At 52.2% G+C, this 13,871-nt stretch overlaps 1 protein-coding gene across 1 annotated transcript in view; it reads right to left on the bottom strand.

Annotated features, from left to right (window-relative positions):
* Positions 1-12,866, bottom strand: part of Prrc2b (proline rich coiled-coil 2B) — a 94,151-nt gene extending 81,285 nt beyond the window's left edge. Inside the window, exon 1 of the mRNA XM_059260044.1 lies at positions 12,777-12,866. The gene's annotated coding sequence lies outside the window, so the exon portion shown is untranslated. The remainder of the gene's footprint in view (positions 1-12,776) is intronic.
* Positions 12,867-13,871: the final 1,005 nt, after the last annotated feature.

The following is a 13,871-nucleotide window of genomic DNA, read 5'->3' as shown; positions in this document are numbered from 1 at the left end:
TCCTCACCTTTACTAGCAAGTCTATTTCCTCCACTGGTATTAAAGTCTAAAAAAAAAAAAAAAAAAAAAAAAAGATCCTGTCTCAGCCGGGCGGTGGTGGTGGTGCACGCCTTTAATCCCAGCACTCGGGAGGCAGAGACAGGCAGATCTCTGTGAGTTCGAGGCCAGCCTGGGCTACAGAGTGAGTTCCAGGACAGGCTCCAAAGCTACACAAGACATAATTTTTATTATGCTTTATGTGTGTGTGTGTGTGTGTGTGTGTGTGTGTGTGTACCCACACACATGCATGCACTCAGACAGGTCAGAGGACAACCTATGGGAATCGGCTCTCTCCATCCACCACCATAACTTACTCCTGATATGATGCCTGCAGGCAAACACCGCTACCTGCCTAGCCACCTGCCTCCTGGACAGCACGCAAGTAATCAGCTGCCACACCTTACACACTCGGACCAGTACTTGTTCACTACCTGACATTTCTGTGAACCACATTTTTTTTTATTTTGGTTTTTCAAGACAGGTTTCTCTGTGTAGCCCTGGCTGTCCTAGAATTCTCTCTGTACACCAGGCTGACCTCGAACTCACAGAGATCCGCCTGTCTCTGCCTCTGCTGGGATTAAAGGCGTGTGTCACCACATTTTTTTAGCGAACTGAAAGGCTAGAGAGGGTGGGGAATGGTGCTAAGGGTGCTAGGGATGATGCAAAGCACAGACCACTCAAAACAAAGCAAAATCCATCTTTTCTTTCTGCATCCCAGGCTGCTGCAGTGAAGGAGGAGGCAGAAGCTGGCAATGGGACCCCTGAGAAGCCCAGGGGTCAGATGAGGAGGCACACACCTGTCCTCTCTGCACTGGGGAGGCAGACCCAAGGAGAATGCTTTGAGTTTGAGTCCAGCCAGGGTTCCGCAGTGAGATTTAAAAAAATAAAAAACCCCTAAGAAGATCCTTCTCAACAGGCCACTCTGAGCCTCCGGCTAACCTGAGTGAGGCCCCACCTACTAGGCCAGCTGAACACCTTGACTGCACAGAGCAGCCCACAAAGAGCTGTGGAGGTGGCTGTCCTCAGAGCCAAGAAAGACGGCAATGCCCTCTCCCCCCTCCCTCGGAGCCACAGCTCTCTCCAGAGGATTGTTTACAAGGAACCGGCCCCAAGGTCTACCTTCTCTTTAAGGAAAATAAAGGTAAAATTCTGAAGGTGGGGAGGGAAAAGGACTGACTTGGTCTCACTGATCCCCACAGAAAGGTTCTAACAGGGAACCCATCCACTGTTTCTTCTCATGCCTTAGAAAAAAGGCAGGATAGCCACCAGGTCAGAAAGATCAAGAAAACTAAGTCCCAGCACTCGGGAGGCAGAGGCAGGCGAATCTCTGTGAGTTCAAGGCTAGCCTGGGCTACAGAGTGAGTTCCAGGACAGCCGGGGCTACAGAGAGAAACCGTATCTGGGGATGGGGGGGTGGGGTAATATTACATCTTTCACACATAGACGTTTATCCCACAAACAGAACTCCCCATCACACCTGCCTAAACCAAAAAAGTCTTATCCTAACCAGTCTACATCTTGGAGACTCAGCCCACCTTGTCCCATTCCCTGGACTTCGAATGTCAGCAACAAATGGTGAAGTCTGAAATCTCAGGAGAGCAGAACTCATCAGCTAATTAAATCTATTCTTTGTTCCCAGTCAACTTCGCCAGCCTAGCACCATGAATCATCCAGGATGCGCAGAGAAACACAGCGGCCTCTTCCTGGGGGAGCCACATCTGATAGGTCTTTTGTACGAAGGCAGGCCGGAGCATGCCGGTGTCACGGGCGCAGAGTTGTAGCTACAACAGCCTTGTTGGGGACAGTTCTCAAGACAGCACTCCTCTGGATGTAAGGAAGAGCAGCAGCGAGGAAGCAAGGACTTTCATTTTCTACTTCCCATGTTATGCAAGTGTTTAGATTTTGTAACAAGCCTGGATGGTCACTGATGCCTTGTTTTGGGGGCCTCAGTGAAGCAAAAATGCAGAACTTACACTGGCTGCCCTGGTTCCCCACCCTGAGCCAGTGTGTCCATCTGCACACCAGTGCAGTGGGACGGTGGTGCAATGAGGCGGGTGTGCTCCTCACACAGCAGCTAAAGAAACTGAGTCTCGGCCGGGCGGTGGTGGCGCACGCCTTTAATCCCAGCACTCGGGAGGCAGAGCCAGGCGGATCTCTGTGAGTTCGAGGCCAGCCTGGACTACCAAGTGAGTCCCAGGAAAGGCGCAAAGCTACACAGAGAAACCCTGTCTCAAAAAACCAAAAAAAAAAAAAAAAAAAAGAAACTGAGTCTCCCAGAACTAAGAGGTCATGGATTCACCGTCCTACTGCAGGTGGGTGAGAAGGCTAAGAAGAGAAGTCCTATGTGAGGAGACCAACTCAGAACTGTGGCCAGCTAGCTGCAGAGCTCCGTCCAGCCAGGCCCCGGGGCCCTGACCCATCCTTCACTCTCTCTCCAGAAAAGACTCCAGGAAGAGCCCCGTACAATTCTTGGAGATGTGAGTGGCAGAAAGAGCCCAGGGCACCTGCTTCCCAGAAAGGCCAGCCAGTGTTGGTTTGGTCAAGGGTCTGAGCCCCTGGAGGAAAGGGTGTGGCTGTTGGATCTGGGTCTGCAGCAGAGTTTAGCACAATTAGAAGCCTCAGCATCTAGTAAACAAAGGAGTCCCAAGTGTGCAGCCTGCCTACTCCAAACCCCTGGGCCCTCCTTGAGTGCCGAGTTCAGACCATTAATAGCTCTCCTGTTTATTGAGAGCCTGCCTGGCTCGTGCCCGGTGCCTTATAAACACTTAAGCATGACCTTCCAAATCCTCTCCTCCATTCTAGGAAGGCGCTGCTGCTGCTACAGCAATCTACAAGCGAGCAGGTCAGAGCAAAAAGATCAAATAACTGGCCCAGGTCCCCAGCTTCAAGCTGCTGCTTCTGGACTTGAAGGCAGTGGACCCCAAAGCAGACCCTGCACCCACCACAGAGGGCAGGGGTGGGGTGGGGGTCATGCCTCTCTTCCCGTAAACTCCTAGGTTTGAGTCACAGAAGCAACAGAGATGACAGCACTCAAGTCTAGACGGCCTCCTCTGGGCACCGCAGCCCAGGCTGCCCTTCCCAGATGCCTGACATCCCGCGCCAGGCCTCACCAGATCTGCCTCTTCAGCCACTCTATGCTTCAGTGTGGTAAAGCCAAGAGCATCCTCAGCTTCCTAGTGAGTTAAAGGCCAACCCAAGCAACACATGACCCTGTCTCAAAAATCTAAAATAAAACACAGGGGGCTCGGCAGGTAATGGCGCTTGCTGCCAAACCTGACAGCTCCAGGTTAATCCGTGGAGCCTACGTGGTAGGAGAGAACCAACTCCCATGAGGTGTCCTCTACCCTCCACACATGCATGTGCACACACACAAATATGTAATTTTGTTTGTTTTTTTCAGACAGGGTCTCTCTGTGTAGCCCTGGCTGTCCTGGAACACACTCTGTAGACCAGGCTGGCCTCGAACTCAGAGATCCACCTGCCTCTGCCTCCCGAGTGCTGGGATTTAAAAGTGTGCACCACCACTCAGCTAAATATGCAATAATTTTAATAATAAAAAATTTAAAAGAGTTGGAGAAATCTGTGCAAGGCCATTATAGGAGATTCTAAAGAGGCTCAGCACCCAAAGGTGCCACTGAAGACTGCTCAACACCAGAGGGCCACAGAAAACTCCAGAGAGGCAGTCTGTGGACTGCATGCACCAGGCTCCAGTAAGCAAGCGCCAGAAGTTCTCATCAACACCAAGAACTATCTTTTTAGCCCCACTACACCCTCCTCCCAGCAGCACACGGGTCCTCACCTGACAGACCAGAGCAGCTCACAACACGACCCTCCCTGCACCACAGACCCACATCCACAAATCAATTCTGCACACAGACCAGCAGATCACAACCTCTAACCCTACCACCCAAGAAGACTCTTGCACTAAGAGCCACTACCTCAATTCTACCGGAGACAAACCGAAACAGTTGCACAGAGGGTGAATTATGATTCTTAACAGGACGCTGCTCAAGGTAGCAGTCTGCCAATACCCTTACAGGCTACTCAGTACACACCACGCTTCTGAAGAGGAAGCTGTCATCTGACCTCCATACATGTGCCATGGCACATTCTCTCATGTATGTATACGCGTGTGTGAGCGCGTGCATACACACATACATACAGACACACACACACACACACACACACACACACACACAATTTTTGAGACGGGATCTCACCATGTAGTCATGGCTGGCCTGGAACTTACAGAGATACACATGCCTCTGCCTCCCCAGTACTGGTGTTAAAGGTGTGCACCATCATACTTGGCTATGAAACCTAGGTTGGCCTTGAATGGTTTACTGGCTGGTTTTGTGTGTCAACTTGACACAAGCTAGAGTCATCAGAGGAAGGAGCCTCAGCTGAGGAAATGCCTCCTTGAGATCCAGCTGTAAGGCATTTTCTCAATTAGTGATTGATGGGGAGGGCTCAGTCCATGGTGGGCGGTGCCATCCCTGGGCAGGTGGTTCTGGGTTCTATAAGGAGGTGGGCTGAGTAGTCCAGGGGAAGCAAGCCAGTAAGCAGCACCCTCCATGGCCTCTGCATCAGCTCCTGCCTTGAGATCCTGCCCTGTTTGAGTTCCTGTCCTGACTTCCTTCAGTGACGGACAGCAATGCTGAAGTATTTTGGTCATGGTGTCTCACCGCAGCAATAGAAACCCTAAGACAAATGGCAATCCTCCTGCCTTCATTTCCCAAGTACTAAGATTATAGTGTGTGCTACCATCTTGGTTCTGCTTTTCTTCTTACACTTTTTATCATTTGTAAAGTTAAAAAAAAAAAAACTTTTTCTTTTGCCTGCTGGGTGCTGGGATTAAAGGCATAAGCCACCACACCCAGCTTAATATATGTATTAACAGGTGTGGTGGCACAAGCCTTTCATCTCAGCACTTGGGGTAGAGGCAGGCAGACCTCTGTGAGCTAAAGGTAGCCTGGTCTACATAGCAAGTCCCAGGCCAGCTAGTGAGACCTCTTTTTAAAAAAATAAATGAGTCTACTGGGAATATCTGGGCCATGGGATTGAGCTATTTTTAGATGACTGAGCTGCTATTTTGGGGTTTTTTTTTATACATTTGTTCATTTTTAAAAACCTAATAAGCATTATTTCTAAAATATTAATAAGTCATATTTGTTTCTATCAATAAGGAGAAACCCTCAGTACAACATTTGAAAACGCATGCTCTAATGTAGCTAGGTGATCCCACTGTTGATTTGTTTGTTTTTCACAATCTTGGATCCAGAACCTAGGACCTTGTGTGTGCTCTGCTGCTAAGCTGCACCCCAGCCCCTCAGCTGCATCTCTGCACCCCAGCTGCATCCCAGCCCATCAGCTGCATCTCTGCACCCCAGCCCCTCAGCTGCATCTCTGCACCCCAGCTGCATCCCAGCCCCTCAGCTGCATCTCTGCACCCCAGCTGCACCCCAGCCCCTCAGCTGCATCTCTGCACCCCAGCTGCATCCCAGCCCATCAGCTGCACTGCTGCACCCAACCCCTGAACTGCATCTCTGCACCCCAGCTGCATCCCAGCCCCTGAGCTGCACTGCTGCACCCCAGCCCCTCAGCTGCATCTCTGCACCCCAGCTGCATCCCAGCCCGAGCTGCACTGCTGCACCCAACCCCTGAACTGCATCTCTGCACCCCAGCTGCATCCCAGCCCCTGAGCTGCACTGCTGCACCCCAGCTGCACCCCAGCCCCTCAGCTGCATCTCTGCATCCCAGCATGCCCCCCCCCAGTTTGTTTTCTAAAACAGCCTTTCCCCAAGCCCATTAATTCTACATTTACCAATGCAAGATAAACTGCAGGACAAACACTCAACCTGTAAACTGCTCATCGCTGGGGAGACTGGAGAAAAATGCTTGCACTTCTCTTTGCACACTCACCTTTTCCTTCTCTTGTTTAAACCAGTATTGTATATATACGTAGGCACTTTTGTAATTAGTTTACCAGGGAAACAAACACCAGAAAATGTCATATTGTGTCTCAAAACAACCCCCTGCTCTCCCTAGCGACATCTAAACACTGAGCCCATTTAGTCCCAGACAGGTCACCCAGGCAGGAGGGACTCGGTCCCTCCCAGACAGGCCTGTATTTCCTTGTGGGAAAAGAGCTGTTCTTTAAGCTCTGGACTGTCTGTAAACACCACCTGCCCAAAAAGCTCTGGGGAACACAAAGAGACCTGGGTAAGGGCCCTGGCCAGTCCCCTTCCTCCATCCCATCATCTTTACAAAGGCATGACCCAAGGCATGCTGGGAGGTTGAGCACTTACAGAATGTCCACATTCAAAGAGCCTCAGTACCCTGAAAAGCATGAACTCTCCAGGGATGCGCAGTTTCTGATCTCAACGTAAAACCCATTTTTAACACCCTAGGCCTCGGCGTACTACCTCCAAGTGGGTGCTTATTTCAATTCTGCCCAAACTCCAGAACACCACCCCAACTTTCCCAGGCGGATTTGAACCTGACTCTGCTAGCCTGGCGTGAGACCCTCTTACATAGTTCTCTAGTTCATCCTTCTTACAGGTGACCCTTAGGGCACACGTACACAGTAAACAACAGCACACACGGCGGGGCGGGGCGGGGCGGGGCGGGGCGGGGCGGGGCGAGTTCCACAGATTAAAAACAGCTGTGCTTACTAGCTGTGCACTACAGATGGATGGATGAAGAAAATGTAGTACATATGTACGCAAAAGAGCCATGTGTGATGGGGAGAGGGTGAAGTGCCACCTCTAGTATGAGGTGGTCAGAGGACAACTCTCAAGGCTCGGGTCTCTCCTCCTAGCTCTACCGGGATTCGAACCCAGGTCATCAGGCTTGCACTGTTAGTGGCATGCGCCTTTACCTGCTGAGCCATCTGGCCACGCCGCTGTCTGTTTTTAAGATAGGGTCTGGCTCTGCAGTCCAGACTACACTGAGATTCTCGATCCTCCTGTCTCAGCCTCAGGAAGCTCTGAAACATACTTCAACATGGAATGAGTCCTGGGAACATGCTAAGAAAAGGAAGCCAGGAGTACAATGGTGAACTGTGTTATCCTGTGGATACAAGGTGCCCAGAACAGTCAAACTCAGACCCAAAGCAGGCCGGCGGCTGCCTGAGGCTGGGAGGAAGAGGAAGTGTCTAATACATGGCCTTTCAGTTCAGGACAATGATGCCACCCAGAGATGGTTGGTAGTGTGTGCCCTGTGACAAGCCACTGAACTGGACACTTGCAAACCATGAATTTTTAGCACAATAAAAATTGCTTAGGGGCTGGGGAGATGATTCTGTGTCTAAAGTGCTCCCTGCACACACATGAAAACCAGAGTTCGGGCTGGAGAGATGGCTCAGAGGTTAAGAGCACTGGCTGTTCTTCCAGAGGTCCTGAGTTCAATTCCCAGCACCCACATGGTGGCTCCCAACCATCTGTAGTGAGATCTGACACCCTCTTCTGTATACATAATTAATAAATAAATCTTTAAGACCAAAAAGAAAACCAGAGTTCAAACACCCAACACCCCAAAAAAGCCAGGTGAGCATGACGGCCCACCTGCAATGCAGTACACACAGAAGGAAGAAATCGGGGATCACGGAGGCAGGCTGGCTAGCTAGACTAGCCAGATCAATGAGTTCTGGGTTCAAGAGACCATACCTTGATACATATGGTGAAGAGTGACCCAGGAAGACGCCAAACTCAACCGCAAACCTCCACAAGCATGGACACATTCATGCATCTATGCACACACTGCACACATACACACAAAAATTAAAATAAAAATTATTTTTAGAACTTTGTTTACAAATTGTAAAAAGCGTGATAAAGAAAAGCAGAACCAAGATGGCAGCACACACTGTGATCTTGGTACTCAGGAAGTGGAGGCAGGATTGCCAACTCAAGGCCCATCTGGGTTACATAGCCAAGCATGGTAGCCCACATCTTTAATCACCAGCCCCAAGGAGGCAGAAATAGGTGAATCTCTGTGAGGTTTGGGGTTTTTGTTGTTTGTTTGGTTTTTTGGATTTTTTAAGACAGGGTTTCTCTGTGTAGCCTTGGCTGTCCTTGAACTCACAGAGATCCCCGTCTTTGCTGGGATTAAAGGCATTCGCCACCATGACCAGCTTGGATCACCTTGAGTTTGAAGTTTGGCCTACATTGCATATTCCTCATCAGAGTGCTACAGAGACTCATAAAGAAACCACTACCCACCCCACCCCACCCACCCACCCACCCCTGGGGTGGTGGCTCACACCTTTAATCAGAACAACGTACCAAAAAAGAAAGTAATGACAGGGTGAGGGGTTCCCCAGGCTCTCTTGGGAGGGGCTTCCTGCCATACCTCTAGAACAACTGGGGGTTCGAGACAAGCGCCTTGTCTCCACTCACTCCAGTCTGTGATGGAGCTCCTGAGCCAGGGACTGGAGAGATGGGGAAGCATTAAGATCAGTTATTTTCTTGCAAAGGATCGAGTCTGGCTCCTAGCACCCGCATCAGGCTGCTAACAATCACCTGTAATTCCAGCTCCAGGGCATCCAACACCCTGAACTCTGTGAGCACTGCAGTCCCGTGCACATACCCACATAGATAAACATAATTAAAAATACTAAAAGTAAATCTTAAAAAACAAAAAAGACCCTGATCCGGGTAGAGCCACCCAGAACCTGGTGGTTCAAAGACAGAAGAGGAAGGTCGGAAGGACTGAAAACTCCAGAAGAAAACCAGAATGGGCCTCACACCCTTTGACCTCAGAAATCCCACCAAGGAGATAACCAGAGATAAGAACAAGACAGCAATGTCTTGTTGGGGGGAGGGGGAGAGATGAGTAACAACCAAATTGTCTAACAAATTGCCAAGATTAAATAAATCACGGCAGATGAATGAAATACATTCAGAGGAAGAACCAAGCTGCCGACTGCACTGTGTGTAGAATGTTCTGGGTGCAAAGATACCAACACATTCAGGCTAGTTCTCTCTAGTCAGGGGGGAGAGTAGGTGGCGTGTATTTGTATTTTCTTACTAATCCTGATTTTCAGTGTTTTCTAACGGTTTTCTTCGGGCATTTCACTTTAATCACAGGGGTTTGGAGACATTATTTTAAAGGGCACTGCACAATGGCAGAGAAATAAGTGAGGAGGACGAGTATCTGGCGCATGACCAGAGGACTGAAAATGTAATCAGCTTCTCCCAGCACCAGAGAGGAAGAAGCCAATGGTCTGTCTGGGAAGGAGGGATAAAGGACCTAGGCTGGCTGCAGAGAGGGACAGAGGCAAACATTTCAGACAATAGCCCTGGAGGTGGACTTCACCCTGCACGGCCAGGCACCTCCTACAGCATGAGAAGCTTCACACACCAGCATCGCTACAGCGCTGGTGAAGTTTTGGAAATCATGTTTCTCAGGTACCCCAGGATTTAAAAAAAAAAAAAAAAAGGTGCAGTTAGAACAAAGCTCTAGCGAGGCTCCTGACTCCAGTCACCAAGGCAGACGTCCTCCTGGCACACAGATTTCCCACGGGCCTGCTGGTGTAAACAGTGGCATCACCCCACTGAGGCCCAGGTTTGCCAGCTCCCAGGTGAGGAGGCCAAAGGGCCCCTGTGAAACCTAAAGGCTCATGGTAAACAATGTCCCCGCTCCGAAAGCTAGCCACCCCTCTTTCCAGGGCTTCAGCACCACAGGCCATGTGTGGTCCCATCCAAATGCACCCCAGTCTATGCAAACCCAAATAATAACACTAATAAACACGGAGGGCCGAGACACGGCTCGGCAGGAGGGGTGACTGGCACCAACCCTGACAACCTGCGTTTGAACCTGAGGACCCACATGATTGAAGGAGAGAACCAACTCCCACAGGTTGCCCTAGGACCACCACTGGAGTACCACGGAACACAAACAGAGACACACACACAATAAATACAATTGACTAGATTCGGAAAAAAAAATGGCCTTTGACTTACTAAGGCCTGCCTTTGCACACAATATTCATTTCAAAAGCAAAAATAACAAGCTCACAGTATAAAACCCAACAGATGTCTGCTGGCCATTTTCTTCCTTTCTTTTTCTAAGAGGAAAATGTTTAAAGATCTGCTATGGACAGGCCCTATTAATACCTGCGGCCTGTAACATGATCCAAACATTTGACAGCAGAGGAGCCTGGTTATGGAATTTTGAAATACACGCACTGCTCCTTCCAGCCTATTCTGGTTTGAAATAGAAACCAACACTGAAATGATCAATCCTAAAGGGTAGAACAATGGGCAATGTAACCAACCCACAGCCGTTAGCAACGTGAGTTGGTACTTCTTGTAAGTTAAGAAAAAAGAAACTTAAAAGTATAATAAAATAATTTTTCAGAGAAAAAGTGACGTGTGTGTGTGTGTGTGTGTGTGTGTGTGTGTTCAAACTGGATGGAGGACGGTTAAGAGGCCAAGCAAGAATCCCACAGCAAAGCCAAGGCTCAGAAGCCAGTTCTGACCGGCCATTCCAGAAACTCCACTCTCCAAAGCTTTTTTTTGCCTATAAGTGCCCGGGGATTTCCCCTCACCCATTCCAGGCCCCACCAGGGTGCCACACAATCGGCCCAGGGAATGTAAAATCTTGGGGGCAGGGACAGTAGACTTGTCTTCCCTAACCCGCCGGCCACCAGCAGGCTAGGACAAGGGCGGTGAGGCGGAGGAGCCAACCAGCCGGAGAATAAAGGGCCTGGAAGTTCCTGAACACTCAGCTACATGATGAAGCCAAAGGAGGTGAGACGATCCCCCCACCCCCTCCGGATGCAAGTCACTGTTTATCCAAGTGGGGACCAACAAGTTACTCAGGGTTAGTCCAAGAGGCAATCTAGGCCTCAGCTATCACTCAAGAGTGAGACCAATATGTCTCACCGTAACGTCTGCACCGTCGTCCCCCGTCCCCCCCCATTTACTGTCCTTGGCCCTTCCATGGTCTCCCATCCGCCTCAGAATCTGGCTGGGCTCCCTGCGTCTTCTAAGTCAGCCCACTGCTTTTAGGCACGAGGGTAATAAAGAGAATATCAAACATTTGCTGGTCACAGCATTTGGGGCGGGGGCGGAGGGTGTGTGTGTCACAATGCCATAAGCCACAACAGGAGGAAAAAAGGAATTAAAAGTGACCAGCAAAACTAAGGAACCAGCAAGAACATACATGTCTACCACCTTCCCACGGATGGAAACGCTCTGCTGTTGAGTCTTACCTGAGGCTCCCACGAGATACACGAGCAGTCATAATTACTCCCATTTTATAGATGCAAGAGCTGGGGCTCAGAGACGTGAGTAAAGTAACTCGAGTACCTGAACAGGGCTCCAAAGGCACACTTGCCTGAACAAGCTGAAGGCTCCCAATTACTTGCCCATCCCCAAGGAGGGCAGTTACCTTCCAAAGCCAGGACTCCAGTACCGTTCTGGCCCACCGGAGCCCAGCTATCCTCTAGAACGCCCCCTGCACCGGGGAGCCAGTAGGTTCTTGAGGTCCACACATGCCTTCCCATGCTCATCCCCCAGAAGCCCACACTGACCCAGTACCTAATAATGTGGGTATTTTGTTAGGTTTTCACGATGTAGCCCAGGCTGGCCTGGAACTCCCAGCAGTCCTACAATACCCAATGTTTTGAATCCCATCTCCAATGTCGCCACTTCAAGTCAGCACCTGTGGCATGCTCCAGCATGGATGACACCACAAGTGGCCAACCTTCTATCCTAGGTTGACAGCACAGAGTAACCATGGAGCACCCACTGCATGCCAAGTCATGCCTTTCTGCCAATGAGGTCTGAGAAGTCCTTGGGTTTGGAGGTGGAGGCAGCAGGTATTCCACTCTACAGCCTGTACCCCTCAGGTCCCAGCCTGCACCACGACGGTGCAGACATTACAATACGAGCCCCTGGCAGTTGTACTGCCAAGAAAAGACGCCAAGCCTTCAAACGGACGAACTGAAAGCCCAAAGGATATGTATAATGCAGACAACACACTGAAAATACACGCTAACCTTTCCAGGGAAGAAAGCCGTAGGTGAATTGAACTATCCTGCAAAAGACAGGCTTTTATGAAGGCTTCTCCCAGGCAGCCATTTAGCAAACGACACACTCCGGAGAGCATCGGCGCCCCCCTTCTCCCACTTCCTTCAAGCTCACCATTGCTTGGGGGGGGGGGGGGGACGGACGACACCTATTCTTGCCTAACAGTGGGCTTCGTCTCCCCACGTATTTACAAAGAAGAAAGGAAAGCAGCGTCCACTTTTGTGCAGGCAGATCCTCTCTGGAGAGGCCCACTACCTCAACAGGGCTGCATTTCTCTTAAAAGGTAGGCGAAGGAAAAAAAAAAAATTCACCAATCTGGCAGGCCCCGAGCAGCGACATCCTGTTTATTATTAAACATTTTTAGCTACGGCTCCGGGTGCCGTGAAAACACCACCCCGCTTCCCGCAGCCGAACCCACCCGAGCCGGGGCGGCGCTCGGCCTGCGGTTCCGGGCGTCCTCGGGGTCCCGCGTCCCCCGCCCCGGCCTACGAGGCCGCTGTCCCCAGGCGCAGGAGAGCCCTCCGGCTCGATCCCGACCGCGATCAGGTCCCGGCCCCGCCCGGCCCGCCGTCCTCCCGCCCTGGCCGCCGAGACACAACAATGGCGAGCTGGCGAGCGCCGAGCAGGCCGCAGCCCCGCGCCCGCCGCAGCGCACGGCAGTGGAGACAAAGCGCAGTCCCGGCCCCGGCCCCGGCCCACCTGGTCTGCGTCCGCGAGCGACGGGCCCGGGCGATGGCGGTCGGGCGGCGGCCGGGCGCGGGGGCGGCGGATGGCGGCGGATTGCGCGGCGGCGGCGCGGGGCTCGGCGCTCTGCGCTCCTGCCTCCTCCTCCCGCTCCTCGGCGCTCGCTGGAGCCTCGGCGCTGTGGCTCGCCGCCGCCTCCCGCCCGCGCTCGGCTCCCCGCCCCCCGTCGCCGCCGCCGCCGCCCCCGCCTCCGCGCCGCCCCCGCCCCCGCCCGCCGCCCGCACGGTGGCCCGCGCAGCGCCCCCTGCTGCGCCACCCCTGTCCCGGGAGGGAGGGTGCGGGGAGCGGGCTGGGCCGCGGTGCAGAGAGGGGCTGCGGAAGAGAGGGACCTCAATGGAGAGGACGCTCGGCTGGAGAGGGGACGCGGTGGAGAAGGGGCTTAGGTGGAGAGGGGGCCTAGGTGGAGAGAGGCTTTGATGGAGAAGGGTTCTAGGTGGAGAAGAGACCTAAGTGAAGGATCTTGACGGAAAGGAGCCTAGGTGGAGAGAGACCTTAATGGAGAAGGGACCTAGGTGAAAGGGACCTGGAGAAAAAGGGATCCTCAGTGGAGAAGGGGCCCCGATGGAAAGAGGCTGCAGTGGAGAGGGTGTCTCAGATGGAGAAAAAGTGGAGAAGGAGCTGGATGGAGAGGGGGTCCCAGCAGAGGGGGTCTTTATGGAGAGGCGATCGTGGTGCAGAGGACCTCAGAGGAGTGGGGGAAGGGGCTCCTGAGAGAGGACTGGGAACAGACGGGGGGGGGGGGGGGGACCCCAGGGAGAGCTCTGGGGTGAGAATGGGAAGGGGAGAAGGGGAGGGCGCAGCGCTCTAGAAGGCAGGGGATGCGGACCTGAGGCCTGGAAGGCTAGCAGGAAGGAGGGCTCAGAAACGGATCGGGCCTGGATCCTGCCCCCTCCACCCTCCTGACAGCCCGACAGCCCGGACTGTGTTAGAAGGTCTCAGACGGGTCCAGGGGGAAGGCAGAAGTAGCACGTCGTTGTTTCCATTCCCTAACAAGTGCACAGTATAGACGCTTCACCCCTTTTGTTTAAGATGTCATAAACCACCCCTCTT

The sequence above is a fragment of the Peromyscus eremicus genome, chromosome 4 (genome assembly GCF_949786415.1).
Source record: "Peromyscus eremicus chromosome 4, PerEre_H2_v1, whole genome shotgun sequence".
NCBI classification, from domain to species: Eukaryota; Metazoa; Chordata; class Mammalia; order Rodentia; family Cricetidae; genus Peromyscus; species Peromyscus eremicus.
Note: the sequence above shows the minus strand (reverse complement) of the source record. Positions and strands in the feature narration are given on the sequence as shown.